The 12,244-nt window shown below is 35.8% G+C and overlaps 1 pseudogene; it reads right to left on the bottom strand.

The window, feature by feature from the left end:
• Positions 1-12,244, bottom strand: part of LOC112659761 (stAR-related lipid transfer protein 4-like) — a 222,725-nt pseudogene that overhangs the window by 140,555 nt on the left and 69,926 nt on the right.

Below are 12,244 nucleotides of genomic sequence, written 5' to 3'. Positions count from 1 at the left end.
GCAAAGTCTCATTGTTGTCATCATCATATTATAACAATAGAAGCCGCCTCTGCTGCGTAACAAATACTTTGAAACAAGTTTCAGATCTCAAAAAAGCTGATGTATTTTATAGAAGACCTCTTGAGAGTCCTATATAGAAAGCTATAATCATAAACCAAAATCAAGAGTAAGGAGATTTTCCATAGGAGAGAGTAAAAAGGAACAGATGGAGGAAATGAAAGGAATGGAATGAGAAAGGCAAGTTAATAAGCAGATAGAATTAAACAGAGTGATACCGTTTTCCTTTATAGCTTAGCATTACCAGTAGGAAGAACAGCAAGGGTTTCTCCTCACCCTGATTTTAAAGGTCAGCATTTCTATTTCAATTGCTAAAACCACTAAAAAATAAATGAGAAGATTACAAATCTAACAGACCCTTCAAAACACTTCAGAATAAGACAGAACATAGAATTTAAATCCAGGAATTACTGGATTCTAGGGATGTGTGAGGCCATAGAAGATGTAATAGCATGTAAGTTAGGAGCATCAAAATGATCTGTTATTCAAAATAGTAACAATGTCTATAAATTTTAGGCTAAGTATGAGGCATACTTGAAATAACTAGAACTACTAAAAGAACACGTGGAGAACATAAATTCAAAACAGTAAAGAGGGAGTAGTCAGAATGAGGAAGAAAATCCAAGAGTATAGAGAAAAAAAATACAGAATAATTAGGCAAATAAATAATGGGTAATAATATACAAGACAAATATTAACCCCAAAAAACTTAGGTTTTTAAACAAAATACATAACCACAATTAAAAACAATTGCTACATGATAATAAAATGTTTGGTTTGCTTGTGCACACCTAATCGCACCGCCTTACAGTAGATATAACAAAAACTCACAGAAATACCAGGAAAAAATTACAGTGAAGGATTTTCACACACTCGTCTCTTTTTGATCAAACAAGAAAAATACAATTTTGGCTAAAATTAATTTAAACAGTACCATTGACAAGTTTGATGATGATGAACATATCACACACAACATTTGGAAAATAAACCTTTTACTTTTAAAGTACATATAGAACATGTCCACATTTGACCATATGCTTCACCAACAAAGGAATTAAGTTAGAAATCAATAACGTAAAGAAACCTCAGGAAGAAGCACAGAACATTATTAATCCATGAGGAAGTGAGAAAAAATAATAATGAGTATTAGAACATGTTTGTAGTGAATGATAATTAATATAAGTTCCACAAATCGAAACATGAGGGATATAATTAAGGCAGTAATCAGGGGGAAATACACACTTAAGAAGCCTACATTAGAAAATTAATGGGCAAAATATCCTATCTGATAAGGAAGAAAGAAGCAGTATAATCAATCTTTTAAAGTTATGATGGCAGGACTTGCAGCTATAAGCATGTCAAAAGTTCAGCAAATTCTCCCCCCAAGAAACAAGTATAAAATGGCAAAATTGTCTAAATCAGCTGCAGTAGGACTTTGGAAACTAGCTAAAAACAAATAACAAACGAAGGCATGTGTATTCATGAAATGCTGCGAGAAATGCAGATAAGGACTGTCAGTCAATCTGAGGCCTCTGCAGCTGGGACTGCTCCCTCCACCACTTCCCAGCTCACTTAGTAAGAATGAAAGTTTTACCAGGTGGAGCTGGGCATGAACACCAGCCCATTTGCTGCCACAGGAAAAGGATTTGATTTGGAGTAGAAGATGAAAAGCTCTGCTAGACACAATGAAAGTAAAATATGAGACTTGGTAGGTAACAACAACAAAAGAAAATCTACAGATCTGTAGCCTGAGTATGTAGTTCTGGTGAGGGTAAGTGACAGACCACCAGAAATTTAATGGGGAGATCTCAAAAATGAGAGACCATCAGAGGACTGGATGTGCTCTCTACACATTCCTTTATCTCTGTGAAAATATGTACAAGTGCAGGGGAACTCCAGAAGAGCAAAGCATTAAATAAAAGCCAATGCAGACTTGACAACTGGCTGAATTTTAAACGAACCCATATCCAATCTGATCTATCAGCAGACGGTGGATGACTTACACATTTTGAGGTATGTGAGCAGAATCTCTGCCCAAATTATTGATTTATCATTAAGTTATATAAACACAGGAGTGATCTCTGTGAAGTCAGGCTATAAAATAAGAATAGCACAAACTACCTACTAGGATGATTATAATTAAAAAGGCAAAAATAGTAATAGTGGGGCATGAGGGTGGCTCAGTCAGTTAAACATCTGCCTTCAGCTCAAGTCATGATCCTGGGGTCCTGGAATCAAGTCCTGCATCAGGCTCTCTCTTAGTGGGGAGTCTGCTTCTCCCTCTTCTGTGCCCCTCCCCCTAACTCTTACTCACTTGCTCACTCTCTCAGATAAATCTTTTTAAAATGTGTTGATAATAACACAAACTGAACAGAAATAGCAGCAGCCATACACCAAAGGGGAAATAGATTTACACAATTTCAGTCCAAATAAGTTACTAAGAACAATAACAAAAGCCATAAGGGGAAAAAGCCAGAGTTGCTAAAATATACAGTTTGTAATTATAACAAAAAATGAAGCATGTCAAAAAAAAAAAAAAGAAAAAGAATGGTGTGACCTCATACAAAGGAAGAAAAAGGCAGTTGATAAAACCAACATTGATGTTGGGTTTAACAGACAAAAATTTCAAAAGTGGGTAGGGCACTTGGGTGGCTCAGTCAGATAAATGTCCAACTCTTGATTTGGGCTCAGGTCTCGATCTCAGCCCATTGAGTCCCTCGTGGGGCTCCCTACTCTGCAGAGAGTCTGCTTGAGAATCTCTCCCTCTGCCTCTCCCCACTCCCCACTCTCTCATGCTCTCTTTCTCTAAAATAAATAAATAAATCTTTTAAAAAATTCAAAGTGGTGATTACAAATACACTCAAAGAATCAAAAAATACTATATGCAAGAATTAGAGGAATAATACTATGACAAGAATCAACAAATAAGGACTTTCAATAGAGAACTCAAAAACTACAAAATGAACCACATGGGATATACAGGTGAAAAGCACAATAACTGAAATGAGAATTGTACTCGATGGACACAATAGCAAATTTAAAATGGCAAAAGAATTGGGAACTTGATGCTAGGTCAATGAAAATAATACAATTTAAGAAAGAGAGAGAAAGTAAGATTGAAAAGAATGAACTAAGAGGAGATAACACCAAGCATACCAACATACATGTAATATTAATCCCAAAAGGAGAAAGATATTTCAAAAAATATTTGGAAAAGTAATGTCCACAAACAGTTGCTAAAAGCATTAATTTTTTAAAAAATATTTTTCTCCAGATCCATAAAGTTTCATGAATTCTAAGAAAGACAAATATAAAGAGATCCATCCCTAGATAAAACATACTAAACTGATGAAATTCAAAGAAAGAGGAAAATAGTAAAAGTGGCAAGATAAAAACAAGTCAGCACGTGCAGGAAAACACATGTGATTAACAGGTGACTTCTCCATAAATAATGGAGACCAGATGGCAGTAAAAGTAATATTTAAAGTGTTGGAAAAATAAACAAAAAAACAAAAGAATCCTATGAAGTAGTAATTCTGCACTCAGGAAAACTTATTATTTCAAAAATAAAGGTAAAATCAATACATTTCAATACAGATTAAAAACAGAAACAATTTTCTGCTAGTTGATCTGCCTTATAAGAAATCCTACAGAAAGTCCCTCAGGCTAAAACACACAGCAATGACTTGAATATACAGAACAACATGAAGAATACTGAAAATATATTTGTTAATCTCTTATCTGTTAAAGAATTTATATCTAGAATATAAAAAGAGTGCTTTAAAACTCAAAAACCAAATAACCCAACTGCTATTAGTAATAAAGAGAAACAAACTACTGATACATGTTACAACTTGTATACATCTCAAAAAAAAAAAAAAAAGTTCTACTAGGTAAAAGAATCCACACACAGAAGACTGCATATTTTAAAATTCCATTTATAACTGAATAGTCCTATAACCATTCATGAAAAGTGAACCATTGCTTTCAAAGTACCCATATTACAAAAAATCACTATATTTGGATGGCTTTACTTTGAAGTTCTAGAAATATTTTTAAAAACATAAAATTCAATCTCAAAAGAATATGTTCTGAGGATTTAATGTATTCCATGGTATATAGTCTTTGCTATTAATATATTGTACACATGAAAGCTGCTGAGAGTAAATCTTAAGTATTGTCATAAGAAGGAAGGAAGGATGGAAGGAAGGAAGGAAGGAAGGAAGGAAGGAAGGAAGGAAGGAAGGAAGGAAGGAAGGAAGGCAGGCCACCCATGTGAAGTGATAGATGTATTAATTATCTTGATCACAGCAATCATTCCACAGTATATATGTATACCAAATAATCATGTTATATACTTTAAATATATACAATTTGTCAATTATTCCTCAATGTGTATTATGTGTTATTTTATTCATATTAGACATAGAAAATATTAAAATATAATAATTACATATCTAGAAAAATTAAATCGTCTCTCTGCTTCACACCATACACATACAAAATAAGTCATTTCCCAGTGAATTCAAAGAAAATACAATGCAAAACATAAAATATTTAAACATTTTCTAAGATAGTTCATATCTTTATGATCCTGGAGTATGAAAGTGTTTTTTTAACAAGACTTAGCAAGTTTCTTCCATTATTAAGAGATAGCAATAAAAAGAGGGAAAGCACAAGCCACACCCAAGCCACATCACAAATCTTTGCAACCTATATAACCAACAACAGATTAGAATTACTGTAGTTAAAATTTAGAGAAGTTAAAAGTTGAACACAGATTTTCAACTGTGGGCAGGGCTTGTTCAAGGGTCAACTCTGTGATGTGTTTATAAAGAACTCCTGTAGGTCAATTAAGAAAAACCAGCAAAACCCAGTATATTAACAGCAAAAATTCCAAACAAATATTTCAGAAGATAGAAAATACAATTATTAGCATTGATAAGAAATACATTAAAAGTATCAAATTCATTATTAATCTGGAAAATGAAAATTGAAATCAGAATGAGATACCATTTCTCACCAGACTGACAAAAAAAGGCCATAATTACCAAATATTGGTTAGAATATAATGCAATGGGAACTGTCCTACGCTGTGGGTGGGAATGCATATTAGTCAACCATACTGAACAAAGGTTCCAAATGATCTAGTAAAATCTCTTACGTACACACCCTCTGGTGCAGCAACTTCAATTCTAAATATATATAGTACGTGTGCACCAGAAAACAGGTATGCACAAGAATATACAGAGCTGCATTATTTGTAAAAGCAAAAGATAAGTCGCAGATGATTACATATGGTATCATTCAATTATATGAAGTTCAAAATTAAGCAAATACGTTTTAAAACTTTATACTAGGTGGCTAGACTATAAGTAAAATCAAGAATAGGTAAAAATCAGGAGAGGGATTATTGCCAGGACGGCAAGGAGAAGAATGCCCTGGTGAGGGACATATAGGGAACTTCTCAGATACATATACTGCTCTACTTACATTGCGTCCTGGGTACATGGGTGCTCATTTTATTAGTTTTTAAGCCTTATGTTATGGTTTATACAGCTTTTAATGGATGCCATGTTTCATGATTTTAAAAATTGACTCTCTACATTAAAACTCCAACTCAAAATTCACTCACAACTTTCCCTGTCCCCAATTACAAGCTGTTCTTGAGACCTGGTGGTTTTGTGGCCAGCCAGCCCAGTTTTGTGGCCAACCCCTCGGTTCTAGGCAAGCCAGGAGAGTTGCATCTGCTACCTGGAGAGTCTCAAGCAAAAAGGACAGGATTTGCTTTTTTACCTCTCCTGAACATCCATTACCTTGGAGCAGAGGAATTTATGTTATCCCTCAGGGACCACTTCTCCCCCATTCCTCTTCAAAGCCTTTTATTTGGTGTTAAGAGATGAGGAGGTAAGAAAAGGCGAGGAAGAACACATAACTCTTACTGGTCACTGTTGCCATCTTCTTTTTTGTCATTGCTTATCAGTTGAGACGGACTTGTGACAACGACCTTGGTGAATAGACGTTGGCCCTCTTATAGGGCACAGGTATGACAACACCAGCTCTATGGGGCCTCTCTAGCATATACCTCCCCCTCAGATGGGAATCCCTATTTCTGGTCAATCTCTTCCTGGCCTGGTGACACACCCTACCTCCTTTTCTGCTCAGATCCTACCTGATGTCCACTCAACTTGTCCTCTCAAGCCCTGCTTTCTTCTCTGGCTTCCACTTGATGTGGACAACCCCATATCATTGCCACACCATCAGTACGAGTTCAGGCCTCCTGTTGTTACCCTCTCCCTCAGCCATGCTGTCTGTCTCCAATCATCAAAACTCTCCTCAAAAGGCAGAGGGAGCGGGAGAGCAAGCCCACTGCCTAAGTAAATACCCAACAGGAAAATAAGGTTCCAGGCTTCCCTCCCATGGCCTCCCAAACTTCTATGAAGGATTCTCCTGGGACTACTCTTATTTCATGAGCATCCTCCCCATAGCAAATAGGGTAGAGGAAAGAGCCTCAACACCACCTCAGACCAGAACCAATAGTCCTCTTTCCAAATCTTTCCCAGTTTTCGTCTGACTTAGACACAGAGGGGCAGGAATGAGAAGCAGGTTTATGGTAACAAGACTGGTGCTTCCCCATTTCTGTACTACGCAGACAGCTGTCTGGCCCAATCTGAGGGACTAAGCACCTTGTGCCTTGGGCCGAGGAAACCATGGTGCCAGTGCCTCATTCACTGTGGGACATAGGCTCTGGGAAACCAGTCTTTCTACCCTTTCCTCCTTGAACATAAATGTCAAAGACACAGTATAAGATCTATTCCCAACGCTCAAAACTCTCCACTGTGGCCACGCCCTAGGTCACCAATGCATTTTCAGGAAGGCTCCATCACCTGTTCACCTGTTAGCAACATGCCAATCTTCTCTAGGAGATGCTTTTAGTGAATAGTGAGGTCAACTATATCACTGCCTTGTCACTCAGCGGCTGCAAGCGAGAAGCCCCTGGGAAGCACTTACAAGGTCCTGAGGCCTGGCCCTATCCCCGACCAAGTGAATCAGCATCTCCGCAGCTGAAGCCGAGCACAGGGGAGCTTTTCAATGGTCCCTTGATGCAGTTTATCACATGTAAATTGTACATCGATAAAGCTTATTTTTTAAGACCCTCTGGGTAATCAAATAGTGCTCTAAAACTTTTATAACAGACTAGATAACCTTGAGAGAAAAATTAGTATCATGGTAAAGAATATTGTAGTGTGACAGACCTGAAAGGAGCATGTCTTCATGCTATTCGTGATGCTTCCTTGCCTTAGCCGACTGCTTAATGTATTATCTATGTTCATAGGAAAAGGGCGTTCCATCATCACCAGCAGTGTTCGGTAATATGTGGCACCATCTACATTTAAAAAGAGAATTGCGATGCCTAAAATATTTTCATATCTACGAAAAAAATTTTTCTGAGTTTCCGACTGACATCAACTGATGAAAATTGGCAAAGAATTCTTGATGAAATTAAGATTTAACTTTGGCTAACCAACTTGCCTAGCTGGGATGCCGGTCCCTTACCTGGGAACTTTCTCCCAGACATCTAACAACCTGTCTGCCAAAGGCTATAAAACCCAGACCTGTTCCAAGCACCACCTAATATGAGACAAGGACAAACGTAAACTCACAGCCAATAGCATACTGACTATCACACATTAATGTGTGATATTTGGCTACATAAACAGCTAGTCCAATCTTAATCTTCCACTCATAATATTCTTCTCCTAGATCTTTTTTATTTAAATTCAATTAATTAACATATAACATATTATTAGTTTCAGAGGTAAAGGTCAGTGATTCATTAGTCTTATATAATACCCAGTGCTCATTACATCACACTTATGGGCCCTCCTTAAAGTCCATCACCCAGATACCCCATCCCCCTACTTCCCTCCCCTCTAGCAACCCTCAGTTTGTTTCCTATAATTAAGAACCTCTTATGGTTTGTCTCCCTCTCTGATTTTGTCTTCTTTTATTTTTTCCTCTCTCCATCTATGATCCTGTTTTATTTCTCAAATTTCACATGAGTGAGATCATATGATAATTGTCTTTCTGTGATTGACTTATTTCACTGAGCATAATATCCTCTAGTTCATCCATGTCATTCCAAATGGCAAGACTTAATTTTTTGACAGCTGAGTAGTATTCCATTGTATACATATACCACATCTTCTTTTACCACTCATCTGTCGATGGACATCTGGGCTCTTTCCATACTTCAGCTATTGTGGACATCGCTGCTATAAACATTGGGATAAAAGTGCCCCTTCAGATCACTACATTTATATCTTTGGGATAAATACTCAGAAGTTCAATTGCTGGGTTGTAGGGGTAGCTCTTTTTTCCACTTTCTGAGGAACGTCCATACTATTTTCCAGAGTGGCTGCACAAGCTTTCATTAGCACCAACAGTGTAAGAGAGCTTACCTTTCTCTGCATTCTCACCAACATCTGTTATTTTCTAACTTGTAAAATTTAGCCATTCTAACTGGTATAAGGTGACATCTCATTGTGATTTTCATTTGTATTTCCCTGGTGCTACATTTTTTTCACATGTCTGTTGGCCCTTTGTCTGTCTTCTTTGGAGAAATGTCTGTTCATGTCTTCTGCCAATTTCTTGACTGGATTATTTGTTTTTAGGGTGTTGAGTTTAATATGTTCTTTACTGATTTTGGATACTAGCCCTTTGTCTGATACATCATTTGCAAATATCTTCTCCCATTCTATTGGTTGTCTTTTGGTTTTATCAACTGTTTTCTGTGCAAAAGTTTTTTTCTTGATGAAGTCCCAATAGTTCATTTTTGCTTCTGTTGTTTCTCCTAGGTCTTTGATCTATCAGTCCCCAGACAAACCTGATTAGCAGAGCCTGCATTGCTGAATATATACAAGATTACATCCTTCTCTAACAAGACAAAATGAAAGCCCTTGTCAAAGATTTGCTATAAAAATGCTAGCAGAAAACAAAAATTAGATGCAAACAAAATTTATCTAGAGAATGTTTAAATAAGAAATAAGTGAAATAATTTTACCTAAATAACTCACAAATATATCCACTGATTTTTTAAGAGAGAGAGAGAAACCACATATACACAAGCAAGAGTGTGGGGGACAGATGGAAAGAGAGAGAGAAAATCTTAAGTAGGCTCCACATCCAGTGTGGAGCCCTACTCAGGGCTCAATCTCATGACCCTGAGATCATGACCTGAGCCAAAAGCAAGGGTTGGATTCTTAACTACTGAGCCTCCCAAGTGCCCTGGCCATTGATTTTTGATAAAGCACAAAAACAGTCTATGTATTCAACAAGTGGTACTGGAACTACTGAACATCTCTATGCAAACATAATGAGCCTTAATATAAACTTTACATGTAATACAAAAGTCAACACAAAATGGATTATACCTCTTCAAGATTCTGATTTTAAATTATTGGGGATTATACCCAAGAGTAGGATTGCTAGATCATAGGATAGTTTTATTTTTAATTTTTTGAGGAGCTTCTACACTGACTTCCATTGTGGCTGTACTATTATACAATCCCACTAATGATGTATAATGGTTCCAATCTCCCCACATTAGTGCCAACACTTACTGCCTTTCCTTCTTCCTTTTTTTTTTTTTTTTTTTTCATAATAGCCATCCTAACAAGCATGAGGTGGTATTTCATTGTGGCTTTGATTTGCATTTCCCTGGTGATTAGTGTCACTGAGAATTTTTATATACTTGTCAGCCATTTTAATAAGCTTATGCCCTATTTTCTTCAAGGAGTTTTACAGTTTCAAATGCCACACTCACGCCTTTAATCCATTGAGTTGATTTTAGTGTGTGATGTAAGATAAGTTTCTAATTTCATTCTTTTGCATTGATGTCAAGTTTTTCCAGCACAATTTGTTGAAGACACTATCTACTATCCTTTCCCTATTAGATATTCTTGGCATTCTCACCAAAAATCAGTTGACCTTACGTGCAGGTTTTTTTCTGAACTCTCTATTCTGTTCTATTGATCTATATGTCTGTGTTTATATGTGTGACATACTGTTTTAATCACTAAAGCTTTGTAACGTGTTTTGAAATCAAGAATTGTGATGCCTCCATCTTTATTCTTCTTTCTCAAGACAGCTTTAACTATCTGAGGTCTTTTGTCCTTCCACATATATTTTAGGGCTATTATTTTCTACTTTTGTAAAAAAAATGCCATTGGGATTTTGATGGGGATAGCACTGAATGTGTAGATCACTTTGGGTAGTATGGGTATTTTAACAATATTTAATCTCTAAATGTATGAACATAGGATGTCTTTCCATCTATCTACCTCTTCTTTAATTTTTTTCATTAATATGTTGTAGTTCTCAGCGTCGAAATCAGAGTCTCAAAGAGATATGTGCATTCCCATGTTTACTGCAGCATTAGTCACAATAGCCAAGACATAGAAACAACATAAATGTCCATTGATTAATGAATGGATAAAGAAACTGAGGTAAAAATATAAACTGATATGTTATTCAGACTTTAAAAATAAGAAAATCCTGACATATGTGACTTCATGGATGAACCCAGAAAACATAGTAAGTAAAACAACCCAGTCACAAAAGGACAAATACTGCATGATTCCACTTATATAATTAAAATAGTCAAACTAATGGAAACAAAGAATGGTGGTTGCCAGGAGCTGGGGGCAAAAGGAAGTAGGGATTTGTTCAATGGGTATGAAGTTTCAGTTTTACAAGATGAATAAGTTCAAGAGATGTGCTGTACAGCATAGTGTCTACACTTAATAATTCAGTATTGTACCCTTAAAAATTTGTCAAGAGGGTAGACCTCATGTTAAGTGTTCTTACCACAAAAAAGGTGGGGGGGGGGGGTAGGAGGAAACTTTGGAGGTGATAGATTACCTTAACTGTGGTGATGGTTTCACAAGTGTATACACACCTCCAAACTCATCAAATTATACACATTAAATATATCCAACTTTTGGTATATCAATTATGCCTCAAAAAAGCTGTTTTATTAAAAATAATAAAAGAAAATACACATAAAAATACAATGATAACTATAGATTATGGATCAAAATGTAAAACATTATACTGTAAAATTTTTAGAAGAAAAACTCAGGTTTAGAAGTAAAAAACCTTAGTTACCTAAGTGTTAGAGTTCTTAGACATGATTCTAAAAGAACAACCTAAAAATAAATAAATAAATAAATAAATAAATAAATAAATAAATAAATAAAAATAAAAGAACTTATAAAAGCAAAGAATTATTAATTTAAACAAAATTTAAAACTTTTTTCTGTAAATGTCACTCTTAAGAAAACTTAAGGTCAAGCTAAAGACTGAAAGAAAACATTTACAAATCACATATCCAACAAAGGGCTTGTATCCAGAATATATAAGTAATTCTCAAAACTCAAATGATAACAATCCAATTAATAAATGAGCAAAGACAACAAGAGGGCAAAAGACAATTCAACAAAGAAGATATAAGGACGTTAAGTAAGCACATGAAAAGTTGTTCAACATGATTAGTCATTTGAGAAATGCAAATTAAAACTGCAATAATATGCCACTGTACATTCTTTAGAAAGAATAAAATTAAACATACTGACAATACCAGGTGCTGGCAAAGATATGGAACATCTAGAACCCTCAATCATTACTAGTAGGGATGCACAACTGTACAAACATTCTGAAAGAGATTTTGACAGTTTCTAGAAAGTTTACCATACACATTCTATATGACTCAGCAACCCCATCACTGGGCATTTACCCTAAAGAAATGAAAACTTATGTTCACATAAAAACCTGTAAAGAATGCATATAGCAGCTTTACTCATAATCACCAAAAGCTAGAAACAACCCAAATGTCTTATAACCAGTCAATGGATAAACAAACTCCAACATATCCATTCAGTGGAATACTAGTTAGCAAAGAAAAAGGAACTGTTGAAACATGAAAAACCTGGATGATCTCAAAGAAAGAAACGCACTTCAAAAAGTTACACCTTGCATGATTTCACTTATATGATACTGTTCAAAAGACAAAACTATAATAATGGAGACCAGACCCATCTGCTGGTTGGGTACCAGGAGTTAGAGGTGGAAGGAAGATATAATGATAAAGGTATAGCAGGAGCAAGTTTATCCTGACTGCCCATCC

This window comes from Canis lupus, chromosome 2, assembly GCF_003254725.2.
Source record: "Canis lupus dingo isolate Sandy chromosome 2, ASM325472v2, whole genome shotgun sequence".
Classification (NCBI taxonomy): Eukaryota; Metazoa; Chordata; class Mammalia; order Carnivora; family Canidae; genus Canis; species Canis lupus.
This window is presented reverse-complemented; position numbering and strand designations above follow the sequence as displayed.